Here is a 23,472-nt window from a genome sequence, read left to right on the forward strand (position 1 = left end):
ACCTATTTAGTTTTCTATTTGCTTCTAGGCTAAATATTCTGACAGCTTGGTCTCAAGGATAACCTCCACCAAAGACAATGCCAGTCTTTCAGTCTTTCTTGTCAGAAAGATATGAATTTATCAGAAATTTTAACTTTTCCTAATCTAGGACAGAAAATAAAATGCCAAGTTCTTTTTCCCAATAAAGTTCACCTTATGTTTAGTTGCCCAGAAAACCTTCTCCCAGGCAACACCCACCAAAATCTGCACTCACACTTTCAGGCAATGACTCCAGAACACCGTATAGCATTTCCTAAGGTAAAGTTTCATGGCTATAAGTAGGCCTCAGGGCACTCATGACTGTCACAAGGTGACCTCAAGTTGCCAGGGCTCTGTTGGTCACAACAAACTGCAGGTAGCTCATGGAATATTCTGTCCATACCACAAGCCAGCACTAGGCAATCTGGGTGGAACAGTCAGAGATGGGGCAGGGATGACAAAGCAGGGCTTCTCTACCTTCTGCCTATCTTGGCACACCTAGAATTTAGGGAAATGGGTGAGGTTGTTAAATACCCTGAGGTGACTGGCTTTCCCTAGTGTTCACAAGATCTAAACAGTCCATATTTTCTCATATCTGTGACCCTTCAGAAGTTCTGACTATGAAGAAGGTCCACTAAAGGGCTCACCTGCCACATCCTGAGCTAAGGCTCCTTCTGCTCCATATTGAACCTCTTCTACTGTAGTCCTAGAGATGTCATCCTGCCTTCAAGTGTCCCAGAAATCTCCCTTCCCTTGGAAGCCCCCACCCCAGTTTATTTTTGGTCAGTATGCAAGTATGTGTGCATGTGTGTCTGTCTACCTCTCTGTGTGTGAGTGTGTATGTGTGTGTGTCGGAGGATGAAGAGCTGGATTTGGATCTATGTCTCCCTGACTTAGGACCTGTTCTGAAAAATGAGTCATGGAGCAATCAGTGTAAAAGCAAGAGTAAGAGCCAAGAAAAGTTGGGCCAAACATAACTCTAGAGAAGTGAGGTGTTGGCATGGATTGGAGCAATCAGAAGAGGTCCATGAAGGATCTGGGACTTGCTCTAGTCCTGAAACAATGACTAGAACTTGGATAAGTGGAAGATCACTGGGCTAGATGTCAGTGTGTGCTTTAGTTCTGTGTCTTCTACTTGACTAGCCATGTGACTTTGGATAAATTTCTTCACTTCGTTTAATTTTCTTCCTTTACAAATGAAGATGCTTGCTCCAGGATCTAAGGTCACTTTTAGTTCCTAACATATATATTTGATAATCATAAAAGTATTTGACAAGCAGTTAAATGCTATATCAATGTAATGGCAAGCAAAAAGATGTATTTTTGTGTTGTCTCACATCAGAGTTTGCTATGGAGAAAATGCTTGTTAAAATGTGAATTTATTTGATGATAACCTATTCAATTATTTGTTCAATTCAATAAGCACTTATTGAGTACTTGCTGTGTGCTAGGATCTGTGCTAGGTGCTGGAATCATGATGCTAGGTGCTACAGAGATGAACCAGACATAGTCTATAAAAGAGGTCAGTGTTTAGGAAAGTGAAATATCACTATAAGTTCAATAACATAATTATTTTCAGAATATAGAGGAGGACATGATCTAAGTATTGGATAGAGAAGGCCAGGGAAGCCTGCTCAGAGGTTGTGCTTCTGATCTGAGGTTTGAAGAATTACAGGGAACTCCCAAAATAAATAAGAGAGCATAAGAACATTCTAGGCAAAGGAGAAGGTATAGAAACAGACATAAGGTAATGAATCTTCTTGTGAGTGCGGAGAGTGAAACGTGAAGTGGGAAAGTAGGGAGGGCTGCTGGGGTGGGAAGTAGGGAAGGACTGTGAAAGATGAAGCCCAGGGAGGTGATTAGGTATAAAACGTTGATGGTTTTTGCATAAGGATGTATAGTAAAAATGCTAATCTAGGAGGCATTATGAGTCTAAGATCAGTAAACTATTACAGTGAATGATTAAGTTTCCTAAGGCTGCCATAATGAAATATCACAGACTGGGTGACTTAAAGAAGAAAAATGTATTTCCTTACAGGTCTGGAGACTAGAAGACCAATATCAAGGTTTTACAGGGTTAATTTCTTCTGATGCCTCTTTCCTTGGTTGTAGATGAACTTCTTTGTTACGAGTCCAAGCTTGTACTGCTCGCCACACGAAAGGCCAATACAGTTGTTGGGGCAAGGAATAGTGACTTTATTTGGAAGACCAGCAGACCCCAAAGATGGTGAACTAGTGTCCCAAATAACCAGCTTACCTGAGTTAATATTCAGCCTTCTTTTATACCGCAAGAGGGTATGGCTAGTTGTTGCAAACTTCTTGATGCTGGAATCCTTTGTTCTTACAGCTATCCACATAGGTCAGGTCACAATGTTCCTGTAAACCTCCAACAAGACAAATGTTATTCTCTGTTCTGCAACTTTTTATCTCTTTGTGAATGGAAAAGTGTTACATCTTTAAAGGTCAGAGCCTTGAGAATGGGCTATCCTGTATATTTCAGGCTATAGGCAACATTCTTTTACAAAAGGTTTAGAACCAGTATGACTAAGCACAGGAAACAGAGTGTTTCCTGTTAGAGTGTAGCTCTAACAGAAATGTTAGAGCTAAAGGAATAGATCCAATATGGAGTCAAGTTTGTTCTTCTCTGTTACATCTTCTCTACTATGTCTTCACGTGGTCTGTATCCTAATCTCCTCTTCTTATAAGGACACCAGTCAGACTGGATTGGGGCCTACCGATATGACCTCATTTTACCTTAATTACATCTTGAAAGACTCTGTCTCTGAATACAGTCACATTCTAAGGTACTGAGGGTTAGGGCTTCAACATATGAATTTGAGCGGGACACAGTTCTACATGTAACAGGAAAAGTCATTCACTCAGATTGACTGGAACCTGAATTTTTGTGACCAGCGCCCACAGTCAGGAGGCTTGTAAAGTATCTTGTCTGGTAAGAAGAGTGTGCCTTTTACCTTCTTTCAAAGATTCCTTCACATATCCTCTGTTGAAAAACCTTCCCTGATTAAGTGAAAGCAAAGTGGCTATTTCCCCAAAATTCTAATTTCTGGATCCAAAGCACAAACATTATAGCCAGCATGGGATTTAAAGAATGTCCAAATCTCCCTGTCTTTTGAGGCTCAACTCAAATACTGCTTCTTTTGTAAGCCTACCCAGATCTCACCTAGGTGGAGGACAATTTTCCTGTCTCTGAACTCCTATGACACTTCATCTGTGCCTCTCACGGAGTTTATCTCATTTAGGTTTCTGTGCCTCGCAGCTCTGAAATAAGCTCAAAAAACACCCCCACCTTATTTCTTTCACTCCCTTGAGGCCAGAGTTTTTAATTTTTGCCTCCCATTACCTGACACGTGGTGTGCATCAGTATGTGGTAAAATAATGAATGTGGTTTATTGCTAAGTTCTTTACAGAACTTTGGGATCTTGTTGACCTAAGATTCTCTTTCAAGCCTCATTACTATGTTTCTTCTTGTGTTAAGTCCAGATAACTCTGGTCCTTCCTGAAATCCCAAGGGAGAAACTACAGTACTAGATACTAAGTATGGAGCCACAGACCTTACAACAAGATTACCCAATGATAAAATAAATGATAAAAGAGACATTCAAAGTTTCCTACCCTTTGAGGAGATATTTCAAACAGGAGGAAGGCAGACAGAGAGCACAATGTGACAGGATTTTCACCAAATCCCAATAGTTTTCTACAGATATCACAGTGAATTCTGTTCTTTGACAAAACAAAAAACAAACCTAAAAGAAACACAAAACACTGCACCCTTGCTGTTTCTTCTGAGTCACGGTGATTTTCAATCTGTGAGTGGAGGACTCCTGTTGGGGATGGAGTGTGGGAAAGAAAATTCTTGCAAAGGCCTCCATGATCAAAATGCTTTCAAAGAAATTGTTGGCAACACCTCAGACTGAACAGAAGAGAGATGCTTTATATGTATATATATTGTCATTTTCAATGGTCAGATAAATATACTGTTATAATTAATAGAATTAAAATTCCTCTAAAAACTCTTACTGAATTACTATTATTCTCAACTGCCTGGTATTGGTAGTGAGTGTTCTGGAGAGTTCTTGAAAGTATTGGAAGCTAAAAAGGGGATCCTCTTAAACGAAAAGTTTGAGAGTCAAATACTCTTGATATAAATGCTTGTCTTTCCAAAATGCAAAAATCAAAATTTCTGCTCCAAGAAGTGAAGTTAGCAGCTACTGAGATATTTAAGGTTTTGTTTCCGTCTTTTTGGTTCAGTTTGATGACACTTTGTTTTCAGTGTAATTCCCTAGGACAGCTCGGGGGTAGGGCTGGGAGCCAGTGGTTTGTTTATCTTTCAGCCAGCAGGGAGAAACTCCGGGATTCCTCTACAGGACACATGAGGACTAGTGCAGAGTGCAGACAAAACAGGATATTACTTTCTGATTTAGTTACATGCGAGAATTTCCCAAAGGGCTCTCGTGTTGCTTCTCCTAAATAATCTGCATGGCAAAGTGGCCCCAGACCTGCCCTGTGACCCCTTTGCGTATTAGTGTGAATGAGTGTTGCCAAAGAAAAAGTGATTCACAAAGAAGGATTTAACAGAAAATAGAGAAAATGCTAGAAGGAGCAGTGATGAAAGCATATATTTATGAAAGGTATTTTAAGCATGGCTTTGAGTGGAGAGATGTATGTTCATAGACATTTACAAAGACTCAAACATCTGTTCTGATGGGGGAGGAGTATGATCAACTCGAGAGAGGGAGATGAATCACACTGGGTTTCAAATGCACTGTCAGTATGTTTGGCACCAGCTTCACTTTCCTTATCATTTTGGGCTTGGACTAATATACATGGAACTTTGAATTCCCTGAACATATTCTATAGGAGAGTTGGGTGAGGGGTGGTAGGGACAAGACTAGGCTAATTTACACCAGCATTCTTTCCCAAAGGTCCAGACAGAGTAGTGGCTCCATCCCTCTGCCCCTTCTCCTTTTCAGGATCCTTGATCCATTACCTCTATCTAAGCCTGCCCTCAGGAAGGGCCATAGAGGAGCTGGTTAAAATTTGGATGCCTTCTCACTGGTTGTAAGATAGAGTTCAGGTTCCCTCTAGTCCCAGACTAAGTTTGTAGCCCCTTCTCTTATCCTATGCTGTTTTCCTTTGTTCACTGAACCTGCTAGGCTTGTTCACAATCCTTTGAATATTCAGTTTTGTCTGAAATACCTTTCTCTAGCTGACAATTTTCTTATTTTGGAAGGGAAACCTTCCTGCAAAGCCATTCCTGATTCCTCAGTCAGGCAAAATGCTTGGCATATAGTAAGCACTCAGTAGATGATAGCTGATATTATTGTTAGGTAATTAGTCTTTCCCACCTCTGGATTCCCGTAGTTCTTTGTCTATGTCTGTTAGAGCTCCTGGGTTCCATTGTCATTGTTTGTGTATCTCACTAGTCTGTTTTGTACATCTGGTGTCCAGCACAGTACCTGGCACAAGATTTGTTAAATGAATCAGGTTCCAACTCAGGTCCCTGGAAGAGTCATTGAGTGTCACATTAAGAAGATGAGTTATAACTACAGGGAAGAGTGGAGGCTAGGGAGAGAGCTTCTAGCCTAGAGGGCCTGCATCTACTCCACCCTGGGCAATTGCTGCTATGCAGAAATATTCAGATTAAAAAGAAAGAAAAGAGACTGTAAACCCGAATTTTGATGTGTATTCTATGAATTTTTAAATCTTGGCAGCTAATATGATTTTTCAAAACCACTGTGTGGGCCAAGTGAAACGTGTTTGAGGGCTGCAGGTTTCCATGGTTTAAAGACTGGAGGAGGCAAATGAGTGTTGACTGGTCTCCAGATGATGCTCCATTTCCCCCACAGCAGGATGGCCCCTGCAGGTCTTTGTGCCAACATCAGAAGTAGGAGTGCTTCCCTTTCCACTCCCCAGAGCACACCACAATCTTCCATTTCCAGGGTCTTTCTGGGTTTTCACACTACTGACAAGCTGCCTGCCACAGAACTTCCTGCCTATGTTAATGATTGGGCATCAATGCAGTTCAAAATCTGGCTTGGAATCCTTGAATGGGCATGTCTGTCTGAGTCTGGACAGCACCACCTCTGAGTAGGAAGTGAAGACAGGGGGACCCTGATTAGAAAGGAAGGGTCGACCCCATCTTCAGATGGGGAAAGAGGACATGCTTAGTAATCAGGGGACTTAGATTTCAGCTCTGATAGTTCTTAGAATTGTCTGAGTGTTTGTAAGCCCTTTATTTGTGTTTTTCATAGTTATTCTTCAAACAACCATGCAAGGCAGGTATTTTTATCTTTATTCCATTGATAAGGATACAGAGCTCAGAGAGAAAATTCACCCAATATCTCACAAGTAGAAAGTACAAGGCTGAGAACTGAACCTTGTCTATATGCCTTCAAACTCTTTGATCTTGTTTACTTTTTTATGATGTCCCCAACAGCACAAGTGGGGCTTAGCCTGGGAGGAGAGATGGAGAAATGTGTCTCCCTCACTTTTTTCTTCTATCTGCAAGGGTCAGGTAACTCTGCAGGGAGGGGCAGTTCCTCTGCCCCTGATTACCTGATTTCATAGTCCCAACAGCTCTAACAGGAGAGAAAGAGAGGGACAGGTTTCTGATAATAAATAGGCTCAAGTTTTATGAAAACCACAGTTAATGATATAGAAAGGTTGCCATGAAGAGAATGTTCAAGAAAGCACCTCGCTTATGAGAAAGCTTGTCAACTCCAGGAGTGTCTATGGACAGAAGGCCAGGAAGGGAGAGGCTAGGAAACATTTCTCTCTGTAGGAATTTTAAACAGAATAGTTTCCCCTTGGCAAGGCTCAGGTGTGGTTGTTTCTAGAGTCGGAGGATAGATTTGATTATCTCAAAATCCTTAGAGATCACCTAATTTAGCCATAATTTAAAAAAACACATTTGAAAAATGAGGACCAGAGAAGTAAAGGGACCACACAAATTTGCAAGCAGGTTGATTGCAGAGCTGAGCCCTGCAGCCTCATCTTAGAAACTTGTTTTCTGCCATAATGCCCTCTCCCTATAAATCTTCTGAACAGATACAAATGACCAGTGATTGCAACAGACTTCTTGCTGCAGCCAAGCAAACATGAGATGTGTGATGACCACAAATGGTCGGCCCGGCTGGGGAGCATGCCTAAAAAGAAGACTCACCCAAAATAAACAAAATACTACAGGATTTGGGATTCCTGAATGTCACCGCAAGGCAAATTCCAACTTCTTGTAACTTTATGAGATGTCATAATTAAAAATAAATATGCAAGCCTGGGAACCCACCCCTAGGTAAAGATTTCACAGTCTCTCGTGCTGTGACAGGCCATTAGTTAGGGTAATTAGGCTATGTGTGCATCTCTCCTTGCATTGCCTTCTCACTGCGGGCAGGGTGGTGGTTGGAAGTGGCACTGGGGACTCTAAACCCTGAGACGTGCTCATGCTGGGAGGGGAGGGTGGGGCGCCCCCTGGCACTAATGAGAGAGGGTCCCTGGACCATCTCCAAGTGCTTCAGGCTGCAGTCAGCAAGGCTCATTAGTTAGCCCTGACAGGTGATGAGTCATCCTTCCAACTTGAATGAGGCTCATTATTCAAAACGAGGTGCCACAGTGCCAGTTGGCATGGCTGAAAATAAATATATCCGAGTGTTGTCAGCAATGTCATCTCAACTCCTACTCTGAAAAATTTCAGATGCATCCCACCTCCCTGTTGTTGGTGCGCACTGTGTAGCATAAAGTAGAAGGCTTGGCTCAGCTGTTTGAGAAAAGAAGTAGAGGTGGTGTTGTCCGCATTCTGTGGACCGAGAGGTCTGGAAACATTGTATAAAGGAAAGCACTCATCAGAGTGCCCGCCTAGCCCAGCCATGCAGAGGAGAGCCACAGTTTACTCTGAAACAATAACCTTAGGTCTCTGAAGCTTAGATGGGCTTGGGTTTGAACCGGGGTTCTGTCACCGTATAGATTTGGACAACTTACTCGAACTTCACTTTCCTCATCTGCAAATGAGCAGAGTAGTAATATCTTACTATCCATCTTGAAGGACTGTTGAGAACATCAAAGACCATGAGGTGCCCAGTACAGTGTCTGTACATCACAGAGCATCAAATACCGATGATTGCTCATCTAAATACTACTCAGATATAATCAGAATTCCCTTTCATAACCTAGATAACACTGTTTGCCTGATCCTTCCTTCTGCCCCACCTTGAATGTTTCCTCAAGTTAAGTCTATGTACCTCTGCTTGTATGAAAAAGAAGAATACATATAGATAATACATGCTGAGTACTTAGTACGTACCACATTCTATTCTAACACTTTATAATGCAAACTTGTCTGATCTTGACAACCACCCTATGGGGTTTTACAGATGACACAGCTGAGGCACAGAGGAGGGTAATGATCCCCCCGATCATGTCACGTGTCCAGTGAGTAGCTGGGCTAGTATTTATACCCAGGCAGCTCTCCCCAAGAGCTATACCCCACTATGCCTCTACCTCTTACAAGACCCAGATACCTTTCCTTTTCTCTCCCTCAATTCACTGCAGGGGATTTCATGGACAGGTATCTTGTAACCATAAATGTAACCTTTTGAATAGACCTTATGAAATAGTTGACGGACTTCTGTGCTTTTAGATTTGTATGCTGGCTCCATTTTGTGGATGGGACAACTGAAGACCAGAGAGAAAGGCTCCTGGACCTTGGTTTAGCCCCAGTTGCTCAATCTTAGTGCTGTTTCTGTGATGCTGAGCACTTGAAACTCCCTTTCCCAAGCAGTTTAGTCCATTTTTTCCAGCTTATGTGTCTTGGGCTTGAATCAGCTCCCTAAATATCTGTGTGATCAAACTACTCCTTAATTTATTTTTACTTGGAGGTGTTTTAAAAATGATTCTGCTTCCAGGCAGCTAAAACTGAAAAACAAAGTGTCTCACATATAGTCATATAATTAATTCCCTTCCTCTAATTGGAATTAAATTAGATATAAAAAATAGGCTTTTTACTAATAAAACACAAGTAGTGCAATCATGATAAAGTAGTTAGAACTGCTGTCGTTTCAGCTAACGATCCCTGCTTGTTGCTCTCCTGAACTGGGGTGTGACAACCAATAAAGGATCTGTTACCAAATACAAGTTCATGTGCCCAACCCACAGTGAGGCCAAACAGTGCCAAAACATTGGAGTTTGGAGTAGAGAAAGGTTTATTGCAGGCTCATTCAAGGAGAATGGGTGGCTCACACTCAGAAAAACCCCTGAACTCCTTGAAGGTTTTCAGTGAAGCATTTTCAACGGTCAGGTGAGGGAGGGGCATCCCAGGATATGTGATCAGCTCATGCACAATTGTCTGGTTGATGGTGATCGATCTTTAGGTGCCAGAAGATCTGGGAGCTATGTGCTCATGATCATCAGGTAGTTAATTTCTTCCATTTGGTGGTGGTTTTTAGCATCTGAAAAACTCAGGAAATATGCATAAAATACTATTATCTATGTACTTCAGAGAGGAGCTACAGCAGAGGATATGGAGGAGGGGTCTGTCCCGGGAAGGCCCTGTAGGGTCCTGCTTGTTACAGGTCCAGGCTGAATAGGCTAGTAGTGACAGTCCTGAAGTCTGTCTTATACATTGTGTTGATGGGTCCTCTGAGAAAATTCATTTACTAGAGACACGTCTGGGAGCCAAGTAGTCTCATCCCACACTGTTGATACCATCCTGAACTCACCCTTTTGAGAGGTCATTTATTTCTTCCAAATTGCTGTAGCTGGCAGGGACACTACCATAAGCAGTCACAAGATTTGGGGGCCACAAAATTCAAGGAAATATTTTAATTTGCTTTGAAAATTAACATGTGATAAATCACAAACTTACTTAAAACCTCTGTCCAATCCAACTCGGAGTACTGTCCATCTGGAGCCTTTTAGTTAGTGTTTCTTCCTTATTAGACCAATATTTTCTGAGACTTATCTCCAACCTTGGAGCTAGAACACCAAACATGACAAACATGTTCCTAGAAAACCATATATCTAAGATATTCTGTAATATACAGTTCCAAATATATATGTAATTAATGTAATTACTTAGTGGGACTTCTTAATTTGAACGATGGTGGTTTCTAGCAGGATTATTCAGCCTCATTTTTTTTTTTTTTTTTGCAGTACGCAGGCCTCTCCCTGTTGTGGCCTCTCCCGTTGAGGAGCACAGGCTCCGGACACGCAGGCTCAGCGGCCATGGCTCATGGGCCTAGCCGCGGATGTGGGATCTTCCCGGACCAGGACACGAACCCATGTCCGCTGCATCGGCAGGTAGACTCTCAACCACTGTGCCACCAGGGAAGCCCCAGCCTCCTTTTTTTTGAAATGTTGCCTTTTGAAAATCTACTTCATCTCAACTTGCTGGTAAGAAGAAGGTAAAACTGTGGGCCTCACATGCAGACAGTCTAGGGTATGGTGTCCTAGAGAGAAGGCAGGAGTTCAAGTTCCTCTATGCTGTAAACCAGCTGCATAACCTTAAACAAGAATTCGGTTTTCTGAGTTTCCGTATACTACTCTGTAAAAAAAAATTGGGATAATAACACAGACTCAGAGTGGTCACCATGAGTATGAAATGAAACAAAAGAAGAAAGCAGTTTGTAAATTCACAATGCTAACCAATTGTTCAAAATTTGAGGAAAATTTGACTGGATCTTCTCTTGCCTCCAAATGATCTCCCTTCCCTGCTGCCACAGCTTCCTGGCATCCACAACACTGACGCCTTGGGGTTAAAGTAGGAATACTGTGCAGATGTATAATGTATGTTTCTAGAATTGGAGACTCATCAAGGCACAGATACCCTTCTAGATGTATTTGTCCCATTGCTTAATAACAATGTTGGTCATGTCACAGATTGTTAAAATGCCCTCTTTCTGGCTTCAAAGGCCCAGAACAATAGGCCAACTACCCCAGATCCCAAAACAGTGTTTAGACCACCTATGCAAGACTTTCAAAGAGAGTGGCACAAAACTCATCCGGGTACCCTTAGCCCATCATCATTTAGAGAGATCAAGTTAGAGGATAAGGCAATAGAAGAAGTCTGCGTAGAGAGATGACAGAGAGCTGTGTATTTCACTCCCCTGTCCCTACCCCACCTCTGGGAGTGGAGAAGGGGAGTGATTCTGCTCTGTTTCTTCTTAAGCTATAAAGAGGTTGCCCCAAGGAAAGAACTCAAGTATATTGAAATAGCCCTGTTAGAACTGGGGAGCATAAGGACTGGAGTGAATCTGTGCCTGGATCAGACTGGTAGTTGCAACCCAAGGATCCCATTTGGATTGTCTCTGAGGAAGCCTCAAATTGCCCTAAGAGAGGAGTAGCTAGCAAGACATCTGCCATGCCCAGAGTACCATCTCCAGGTTAGGTCTGTGCAGGTGAGAGGTTTCCTGCTCCTTAGCTCTCCTCCTCCTGTATCCCTTCCATCCAACCCCCAACTCTACAGGCTCAGAGGCAACCTGAGAGGGAGGCAGAGATAGTGGAGAGCAAGACACAGAAGGAGAAAAAAATCAGCTATCCCCTGCTCCTCTAGTAATTTCCTGGGTGAAGCAAGCTGTAGCCAGAGAAGGGGAAAAGTTTTAAACTGGGTAAGAATATGGAGTTATATGATTATGACTTAGGAATAGATATTTAAATTGTTAAAATCACTCTTCTTGTGGATGACAGTGACTTGAAGACTAATTTCCTGACAAAGGTGAGAAAAGCTGTGTGATTTTCTTTTCTCTTTATGGAATGTTTTACTTAAAAACATTTTTAATGCTTCTTGTTTAATTGCAATATCAGGGAAAATGTTCTAAATGATATTGATTCTTCGGTAAACGTTGATACTTACTTTGTGAGGCTTCATTTATGAGTCTGTGTTCCCTTCAAATGACCTACATGAGCAGCCTTGGATGTTTGAATTTGACCTACCCTGGTCCTATTCAAAAGTAGATATTGTGTAATCACAGAATCAGTATTCTAAAGTCTAATATGCTTTGAGCAGAAAAAAACAATTACCAATATGTAGCCTTTTTTTTGTAATTGATTCACGTCTTTTTGGAAAATAAAAACATATTCTTTATTTAAAGTACAGGGTCCTCTCTATATATATCCATTAGGTTAAATATGTTAATTATATTGTTCAAATTTATTCGTTCTTACAATTTTCTTGTCTGCTTGCTCTTTCTAAAATAGTGTGTTGTAGATTTATTAATTTCTTTTTGTAATTAGGTTAATTTTTGCTTTATGTATTTTAAGGTTAAGTTGATAGGTACATACACATATATTTGTTACATCATGTTTATTATTGTATAGTGTCCCTCTTAGATTAAATTATATTTTGTGAATTAAAGTTGTTAATTTTGTTAATTCTATTAAATTCTACTTTAATACTCTACTTTACTTTTTAAATTCTATTTTTCCTGATCACCACACCAAATATTTTTGGTTAGTTTTGTTTGTTTTTACCAACATGTTGTTTTCAACCTTTCTGTGTAAAATTTTCTTCAGTAGATTCTTTTGTAAACAGTAAAGAACTTTATTTTGGTTTTGTATCTAATATAGAAACCTCTGTCTTACAGCAGACTTCAGAACAAGGACAATCATCAAGGGGTTAAGAAGGGCATTACATAATGACAAAAGGGTAAATTTCCAAGGAGACATAATAATCCTTAATGTGTATGCACGAATAAAACATCAACGTGCCTGAGGTAAAAACTAAGAGAACTGCAAAGATAAATAGACAAATGTATAGTTGGAAACATCAATATCCTTCTGTCAGTAAATGACAGATACAGAAGTCATAAAATCAATAAGGATATAGTTGAAATAAATAGCATCATCAATCAACTGGATCTAGTTGACATTTATAGATTAGTAAATTCAACAACAGCAGAATACACCTCCTTCTTAAATTCACATGGAACATTCACCAAGACAGACCAAAATCTGAGCCATAAGAATATGCCTTAACAAACTTAAAAGAATAGAAATCACAAAGTATGCTCTCAGACCACAGTGAAATTAAATTAGAAATCAATAACAGAAAGATAGTTGGCAAAATCCAAAATACTAGAGATTAAACAACACACATCTAAATAATACATGGGTCAAAGAAAGAAGTCTCAGAGAAGTTAAAAAAATATTTTGAATTAAATGAAAATACAACTTTTCAAAATTTGCAGGATGCAGCAAAAACAGTACTTAGAGGGAAATTTATAGCATTGAATATATATGTTAGAAAAGAAGAAAGACCTAAAAGCAATAACCTAAGCTTCCATTTTAGGAAACTAGAAAAAGAAGAAATTAAATGCAAAGTATGCAGAAGAAAAGAAATAATAAAAACCAGAACAGAAACCAATAAAATGGAAAACAAGAACATAATAAAGTCAATAAACCCAAAGCTATTTCTTTGAAAAAGATCAATAAAATTGATAAACTTCTAGCCAGACTAAGAAAAAAGACACAAATCACTAATATCAGAAATGAAATAAGGGCCATTATTATTGATCCCATGGACATTAAAATTATAGTAAAAGGGAAGTTATGAACAACTCTTTGTCCACAAATTTGATAACTTAGATGAAATGCACCAATTACATGAAAGAATTTCTGTGTTTTAATGGTTATGTTTTTATTTCTTCTCATTCTGTTCTCTGTTTATCAAAATTTTTCTTTTTCTCTTTTATCTTCTACTGAACTGATCTAATGTTTTTCTTTTAAAACCACCCTCCCCAAATTTGAAGGCTACACATTTCATTTCCAGTGTTCAAATGGTTTACCCTTAAGGAGACTGCCAGAGACTGCTAGTTATTCCTTATTATTAATTTCCCCCTTCTCTTTTAGTAATAAAATGGCTGATTTTAGTTGAGATGTGGCTGCCTGGAATAAAGACCACACTTTACAGCTTTCCTTGCAGCTATGTGTGTCTACAAGTGACCATGCTATTTAGTATCCTGGAGGTCATGATGACCATAACAATAGCAGTTTGGGTGGAGTGATGGAGGTGAAAGCCCAATTTGCATGAGGTTCAGAGAAATTGAGAGATGAACAAGTAGAGTAGAGACAACTCTTTTCAAGAAGGTTTTTTTTTTAAGTAATTTATTGAGGTGAAATTTATATAAAATTAACCATTTTAGAGAGAAAATTCAATGGCATTTCATACATTCACAATATTGTGCAAACACCGCCTCTAGCTACTTCCAAAAATACTTCTATCACCTCAGAATAAAACCCCATACCCATTAAGTGGATTTTCCCTATTTTCCACTCTCCCTGATCCCTGGAGCAAACACCAATCTACTTATATCTCTATGGATTTATCTCTTCTGGATATTTCATATAAATGAAATTGGAAAGTTTGTTTGCTTGTTTGTAAAGAGAACACAGAAATGAGGCAATAGCAGAGAAGGATATGGAACCACATAACTAAAAGTCAAGGCCCTTGCTCTTTGCATTCTCTGAAGTTGAAATCTCTGCCCTTCTTATAGTGGTTTGACTCTATCTCCTGTGGCCACTTTAAGTGCCATCTCTGCAGCTTTCTATTTAAACAGTTTCAGCCCTCTCCCAGTGACTACTTCCAAGGGGGATGGGGTGGGAGTGGTAAAGGGAAGGGGTCTCTGTTCTTTCTGGTTCCCAGCAGTCCTCATTTAGGCTGTAGTTGAGATTATACTTGCAATGTCTTCAAAGGCATTTTAACTGCCCTTATTGTCCAGAAATGGATGAGGACAGACCAGTGGAGAGGTGAAAACTTCAAAGCTTTAACTCACTTCTCCTGTCTCAATGACAAAGTGGGAGAGCAATCAGGATGGGCTCAAGGGGGATATTGTGCATCCTCAGCTGGAGTGACTGAGATCTTCCAAGGCCATGCATGGATTTGGCTCTTCACTGAAAAGCAGTGCTTATGTTAATTACAGCCACTATGTATTGGCACATTTTCCAGCCAGTGTTATGCTGAGTGCTCTTCATGCTTATTCTAATATATCCTCACCAACCATTTTGTGAGGTATTATTGCTAGTTTTCCCGTTTTATAGGTGAGCAGCCATTTCACAGCAGGAAAGTAACTAGCTCAAGATAATACAGCTGGAATAGATGGGGATTTAAGGCCTGGTTTAGCCACTACCCGATGTTGCCAGAATTCTAGCTGAACTTAAAAAGCATCTAAGAGATGATGGCAGAGCAGTGGTGCCAGGGGAGCTTGCAAGAGAACTCTGCAGTCTTTCTGAGGATGTCACTCATGTTCTGTATTCTCCTATTCAAATCAACTTGACTGACTCAATGCTTCCTTATATTTTATGAATTTTACCTTGCAGTTAGAAATTGGTTGGATGTTACCTTTGGCACAGAGCCAGTATTTTTCTCATGTTTGCATTCAGCCATTTGAGTGTTGCATTCTGTCCCTGTTTGCTCCCAAGATCTACTTTGGCTGCCATAACCCATCCATTGCTATTGACTTATTCTTTCCTCACTTGAAATTTCATCAGCCTCATTTCTCACTTCCCACCCTTGGGATGAATGTTCAAGTGCAGCTTTTCACACTTGCTCTCTTGCCTCCTACTTCTGAAGGCTGGTGAACACAGCTCAGATGTCAGTTATGAGCTCAGGAGACCCTCTCCTGCTTGGGCCCCTCAGCCTGAGGCTGTGCTCTGCAGCCTGTGGTGCATCTGGCCACAGGGCTGTACCTTCCTGAGGGACATTTTGAAGGAGGCTGGGCATACAATGGCAATACTTACCTTTTATGGGCATTGGAGACAAACTCAGGAATTTAAGCAGTATTTGTTTAGTCTGTGGTATTGATGGTGAAGGAGGTTTTGTCAAACTTGGAGGCAGGGAAAAAACAGATGGAAGACTCTCAAACACAAAGAAATGTGTCACAAAGAACAGGAGAAGAACACTAGGAGATGATTTAAAAACTTGTTCCTATAACATATATGGTTATATGAGATATTATCATTGGAAGAAGCTGGGAGAAGAGTATATGGTACTATTCCTGAAACTTTTTGTGAGTCAAACTATTTCAGTATAGAAGGTAATAATAATTTAAAACATTTTAAAAGCCTGTGTTTACTTTTGTAGCTGTATCCATATCCCTATCTATACCAATTTTACTACAGATCTTACTATTGATCTACAGTTGGGGACTGGGAGGAGCTAACCTGGTTATGTCACTAAGTACTCTGTGGCTTTGAATTGCTCACATGTCACATTCTCTATGATTAAAATTATATTTTTTAAACAACTCTTTGAGATATAATTTGCATGCCATGCAATTCATTCATTTTAAGTGTACTATTCGATGATATAACCATATTCGCAAGAGTTGTATGAATATCACCCCCAAGAGAAATCCTGACCCATTAGCATTCACTCCCTTCTCTTCCACACACACCTTCCCAAAGTCCTAAACAATTACCAATCTTTCTGTCCCTATGGATTTACCTATCCTAGATATCTCATATAAATGGAATCATATAATAAGTGATCTTTTGTGAGTGACTTCTTTCACTTAGCATACTGTTTTCAAGGTTCAACCATGTTGTATTATGTGTCAGTATTTCATTCCTTTTTATTGCTGAATAATATTCCATTGTATGGTTGTATTTCATTTTTTTAAACATCTTTATTAGAGTATAGTTGCTTTACAATGGTGTGTGAGTTTCTGCTTTATAACAAAGTGAATCAGCTATACATATACATATATCCCCATATCTCTCCCCTCTTGCGTCTCCTTCCCACCCACCCTCCCTATCCCACCCCTCTAGGTGGTCACAAAGCACTGAGCTGATCTCCCTGTGTTAATGAGGCTGCTTCCCACTAGCTATCTAGTTTACATTAGGTAGTGTATATATGTCCATGCCACTCACTCACTTTGTCCCAGTTTACCATTCCCTCTCCCCATGTCCTAAAGTCCATTCTCCACTAGGTCTGCCTATTTATTCCCATCTTGCCCCTAGGTTCTTCATGACCATTTTTTTATATATATACCAGAGATATGTGTTAGCATATGGTATTTGTTTTTCTATTTCTGACTTACTTCACTCTGTATGACAGACTCTAGGTCCATCCACCTCACTACAAATAACTCAGTTTCATTTCTTTTTATGGCTGAGTAATATTTCATTGTATGTATGTGCCAAATCTTCTTTATCCATCATCTGTTGATGAACACTTAGGTTGCTTCCATGTCCTGGCTATTGTATATAGAGCTGCAATGAACACTGTGGTACATGATTCTTTTTGCATTATGGATTTCTCAGGGTATATGTCCAGTAATAGGATTGCTGGGTCGTATGGTAGTTCTATTTTTATTTTTTTAAAGAAGCACCACACTGTTATTCATAGTGTCTGTATCAATTTACATTCCCACCAACAGTGCAAGAGGGTTCCCTTTTCTCCAAACCCTCTCCAGCATTTATTGTTTGTAGGTATTTTGATGATGGGCATTCTGACCAGTGAGAGATGATATCTCATTGAAGTTTTAATTTACATTTCTCTAATGATTAATGATGTTGAGATTCTTTCATGTGTTTATTGGCAATCTGTATATCTTCTCTGGAGAAATGTCTATTTAGATCTTCTGCCCATTTTTGGATTGTGTTGTTTGGTTTTTTTATATTGAGCTTCATGAGCTGCTTGTAAACTTTGGAGATTAATCCTTTGTCAGTTGCTTCATTGGCAAATATTTTCTCCCATTCTGAGGGTTGTATTTTCATCTTGTTTATGGTTTCCTTTGCTGTGCTAAAGCTTTTAAGTTTCATTAGGTCCCATTTGTTTATTTTTGTTATTATTTCCATTTCTCTAGGAGGTGGGTCAAAAAGGATCTTGCTGTGATTTATGTCATAAAGTGTTCTGCCTATGTTTTCCTCTAAGAGTTTTATACTGTCTGACCTTACATTTAGGTGTTTAATCCATTTGGAGTTTATTTTTGTGTATGGTGTTAGGGAGTGTTCTAATTTCATTCTTTTTCATGTAGCTCTCCAGTTTTCCCAGCACCACTTATTGAAGAGGCTATCTTTCCTCCACTGTATATTCTTGCCTCCTTTACCAAAGATAAGTCTCAGTGCATGGGTTTATCTCTGGGCTTTCTATCCTGTTCCATTGATCTATATTTCTGTTTATGTGCCACTACCATACTGTCTTCCTTTCTGTAGCTTTGTAGTATAGTTTGAAGTCAGGGAGCCTGATTCCTCCAACTCTATTTTTCTTTCTCAATGTTGCTTTGGCTATTCAGGGTCTTTTGTGTTTCTATACAAATTGTGAAATTGTTTGTTCTTGTTTTGTAAAAAATGCCATTGGTAGTTTGATAGGGATTGCATTGCATCTGTAGATTGCTTTGGGTAGTAGAGTCATTTTCACAATGTTGATACTTCAAATCCAAGAATATGGTATAGCTCTCCATCTGTTTGTATCATCTTTAATTTCTTTCATCAGTGTCTTACAATTTTCTGCACAGAGGTCTTTTGTCTCCTTAGGTAGGTTTATTCCTAGATATTTTATTCTTTTTGTTGCAATGATAAATGGGAGTGTTTTATTAATTTCATTTTCAGATTTTCCATCATTAGTGTATAGGAATGCAAGAGATTTCTGTGCATTAATTTTGTATCCTGCTACTTTACCAAATTCATTGATTAGCTCTAGTAGTTTTCTGGTAGCATCTTTAGGATTCTCTATGTATAGCATCGTGTCATCTGTAAACAGTGACAGCTTTACTTCTCTTTTCCAATTTAGATTCCTTTTACTTCTTTTTCTTCTCTGATTGCTGTGGCTAGAACTTCCAAAACTATGTAGAATAAAAGTAGTGAGAGTGGGCAACCTTGACTTGTTCCTGTTCTTAGTGGAAATGGTTTCAGTTTTTCACCACTGAGGACGATGCCGGCTGTAGGTTTGTCATATATGGCCTTTATTATGTTGAGGTAAGTTCCCTCTATGCCTACTTTCTGGAGAGTTTTTATTATAAATTGGTGTTGAATTTTGTTGAAAGCTTTCTCTGCATCTATTGAGATGATCAAATGGTTTTTCTCCTTCAATTTGTTAATATGGTTTATCACATCAATTGATTTGTATATGTTGAAGAATCCTTGCATTCCTGGGATACACCCCACTTGATCATGGTATATGATCCTTTTAATGTGCTGTTGGATTCTGTTTGCTAGCATTTTGTTGTGGATTTTTGCATCTATGTTCATCAGTGATATTGTCCTGTAGTTTTCTTTCTTTGTGACATCTTTGTCTGAATTTGTTATCAGGGTGATGTTGGCCTTGTAGAATTAGTTTGGGAGTGTTCCTCCCTCTGCTATATTTTGGAAGAGTTTGAGAAGGATAGGTGTTAGCTCTTCTCTAAACCTTTGATAGAATTTACCTGTGAAGCCATCTGGTCCTGGGTTTTTGTTTGTTGGAAGATTTTTAATCACAGTTCAATTTCAGTGCTTGTGATTTGTCTGTTCATATTTTCTATTTCTTCCTGGTTCAGTCTCGGAATGTTTTGCATTTCTAAGAATTTGTCCATTTCTTCCAGGTTGTCCATTTTATTGGATATAGTTGCTTGTTGTAATCTCTCATGGTCCTTTGTATTTCTGCAGTGTCAGTTGTTACTTCTCCTTTTTCATTTCTAATTCTATTGATTTGAGTCTTCTTTTTTTTCTTGATGAGATGGCTAATGGTTTTTCTGTTTTGTCTATCTTCTCAAAGAACCAGATTTTAGTTTTATTGATTATTGCTATCATTTCCTTCATTTCTTTTTCATTTATTTCTGATCTGATCTGTATGATTTCCTTCCTTCTGCTAACTTTGGGAGCTTTTGTTCTTCTTTCTGTAATTTGGATGTATTTCATTTTATTTATCCATTCCTTAGCTGATAGGCATTTGGATTGTTTCCACTTTTTGGCTCTTATGATAAATGCTCCTATGAATATTCTTGCACATGTTTTTGTGTGGCATATGTTCTCATTTCTCTTGGGTAAATAGTTAAGAGTAGAATTATTGGATCATATGGTAACTCTATGTTTAGCATTTTGAGGAGCTGCCAAACTGTTTTCTAAAGTGGCTGCACCATTTGATATTTCCACCAGCAGTATATGAGAGTACCAATTCTTCCACATCCTCACTGATATTTGTTATTATTTGCCTTTTGATTATAGCCATCTTAGTGGGTTTGAAACGGTATTTCACTCTGGCTATTATTTGAATTTCCCATGGTCACTAATGACACTGAGCATATTTTCATGTGCTTATTGGCCATTTGGCTCTCTTCATTGGAATAAGTCTGGTCAGACCTTTTGTTCATTTTTAAATTGGGTTAGTTATCTTTTTATCATTGAGTTGCAAGACTCCTTGGTATGTTCTAGATAGAAGTCCTTTATCAGATATATCATTTACAAGTATTTTCTCTCATTCTGTGGGTTGTCTTTTCACTCTCTTGGTGGTATCATTTGCAGACACATCTCCTGAAGTCTCAGTATCTTCATGGGTATATATCAAAAAACGTGAATTAAGATTTTTTAAAGGTATTATGGGTAGAAGCTGAAACATTTCAGTCGAGACTTGCCAGAAGTTGTCTGTCTTGCTGAAGATTAGACCCAATTCTTCCTAGAGAAGGCTATTCTTTTGGTCTGGCAAGATCAATTAAATAGGCCCTTGAGCTGCACAGGTATAAACCAAATCCTGACTCACTGCACTGACTTGACAGTTTTCTTAATGCTGAGGCTTTAAACAGAGAAGCTGGGTTCTTTTAGTTAATGTAAGCTCCTGTGTTTTAGTCAAAGCAATGTCTTTGCAGATTTGCTATTGTTTATTTGGTAGTGGGGTGGGTGGGGAAAAATGTTTCCTGGCACTGTTTGCACTGTGCCTGTACTGTGACTCTTTCTGACAGAGATGGATGGTGTTTGTGTATTTGTCTTAGAGTTAAGCATGAGAGATGCACACAGAGAAAAGAAGTCATAGAGGCTGTTTTCACAGGAGGCCTTCTGCTCTTCTGGGCTCACCCAGTGTGGCTTTGGGATCCAGGTGCCAGTGCAGCACTGAATTGGACAGAAAAAGATTCTCTCCTCTCTGTAGCCTGGGAAATGGTGACATTGAAGGCACTGAGGTAGCATCCTTGGAACATACATTGGTGTTTCCACAAAGGCACATTCAGTATTAGCCACAGTAACATTTCTTCACCAGTTTTGAGATCAGCAGCCCAAGAGGAGATAGAGAGGTGAGAAAGGGAGAGAGCAGAGCAGACAGCACATGTTGACTGAAGATACAAAGTTGTGATGCATCCCAGGAACAACTGGGCTTTCCTTGGAGGGGGAGGAGTTTGAAGCTTAACAGTCAGCTGAGCCATTGTAACTTGTGTCTTATGTACTCATGTGACTGCAGTCATACCCTCAGGTCACCTTTAAAACAAGAGAGTTGGGTCAGGAGTCACTGACTGACAGCTGGGGCCAAATGCGGTCACTCTGTGGACGTGGTTTGATCAACACAACTTTTAATTAGATTTGAATTTAAATGCTATAAGGCACATTCATTCTCTCTTTATTTTGCCACAGACCCTACCACTCCCTATTGTTTCATACCACCTGATTCACATATTCATGTTACCTATCTAACCCCTGGGGATATTTGAGTTACTGAGCCCTTCATTATAGTCTCTCAAGTGACTTTCTATTTCTGACATTCTGTGATTCAGAATGATCTTGGTAAGAGAGCTTTGAGTATCCCTTCCCAGCTTGTGGACATACAAACTCAACCAGCAGTCCCCTGTGTTAGGGTGGGGATACTTATGGTGGCTGATGGTAAACTGTGATCATGGGAGGTAATTGCTGCTTTACCACTTTTTCCTTTTGTTAATGATGAACTAATGGACCAAGAAGTGAGATACGGCCCAGAGAAAGCCAGTATACATAAATCCTTTAGAAGACTGGTATACCAAGCAGGGATCAGTCCACTCCCTAACAACCAAACCTACCTCTAGGACAGGTTCCAGAAGCAGTTTTTAATTTACATCATAGTTTTGAATCCATGTCAGTTTCTCTGTTTCAGAAGTTTCTCTTTGCCAGCCTCTCATCTCTAACAAATGTGTCCTTGGTGATTGATTGCATTTTCAAATATCAGTGAGTAGGTGGCAAAGGCATCTTTGCGTCAAAGATGCTTTCCAAGTCTCTTGGAATTTCACCACACAGGAACTGTTTATTCTGTTTATCCAAAGGCCAACACTGAGAATTAAGAGGACATCACTTAATGAGAAAATAACTTCTTCTTGCAATGTTATGTCTACCCCTCTAATGACAATATTATCAAATTATGGGTGGAATTCTATACATTTTGAACTCATTTTCATGCAGTCATCTCTTATGATTCGAACTCCTAAGAGATCATACAGCAAACAGTATCATTCTGATTTTACAGAAGGAAACTGAAGCACAGAAAAATTAAGAGCCTGCTCAAATAATTGAGTGGTTGAAATATAAAACATCATGAGTTCTCACACATAATACACTCAAATAAAATTTTTTTGGAAAACTGAATTTACCTTAAACTCTTATTCATAAACAATATTCATATAAGACTCTTAATTCCTAGTTTTGTGCCTTTCTCCCTTCTATTTGTCCACTTGATTTGGATGTCTGCAGACTGGGGCAGCAATTATGATAAGAAGAAAGCTAAACTAAGATACCCAAGCACAGTTCCTGTGCCATCTTATGATAAATTACTGAAGGGATGTCCTCAGAGGAGAGGTTAAGTGTGGTGGTGTTGAGAACTGCTGGCACATAAAAAGTGTAATAAAATCAGTGTAGCACAGAAGGAGAAGACGGTCTACTGTGAACTTGATCTAATAGAATCAAATCAAATAATATCCAAAGTTACACAAGCAGGATATAAGAACTGCAATCTCTGATCAAGATATTCCTGTGCAGATAAAACCTAGCCAAAGGTGCTGGTCATGGTTTGCATTAGCAATGCTACACTCCTAGGACAGAATGGATTTAAAGAGTGCATCAGCTGAAAGCGTGTGAAGTTAAAAGCCAAGAGTAAGAAAACAATTAGAAACAGATATCTTCTGCTTTACACAGCTTGACCAAAGAAAAGTGAAGATGGTTTACATAAGGAATAGGGCTCCCCGAAAGAAAGAAATGTAGCTTTTGAGAAAATCTTCAGGGGAAATTATTTTTCCTAGGACAGAGAGAATGCAGTATTTGTATGAGCATGGTAGGTAAGCACCTTGGAAGAATCCCAGAACCCCTAAGGAGCTGCACACCACGGAGGGGTTTGTCTCTCCTGAGAGAATGGGCATGAGGAAGTTGGTTTGTATCTTGAGCTTGTGGTGCTGTTGTGAAGCTCAGTTGTTAACTTTAAATAAGCCTCTAACCAACATTGAGAACTTTGATTCTGTGGCAATATTGACAGTTTACAATCATGAGACAGTGAATTCTAAGAAACTGTGCAATAATAGTCACTACGAA

Source organism: Phocoena phocoena, chromosome 8 (genome assembly GCF_963924675.1).
Source record: "Phocoena phocoena chromosome 8, mPhoPho1.1, whole genome shotgun sequence".
Classification (NCBI taxonomy): domain Eukaryota; kingdom Metazoa; phylum Chordata; class Mammalia; order Artiodactyla; family Phocoenidae; genus Phocoena; species Phocoena phocoena.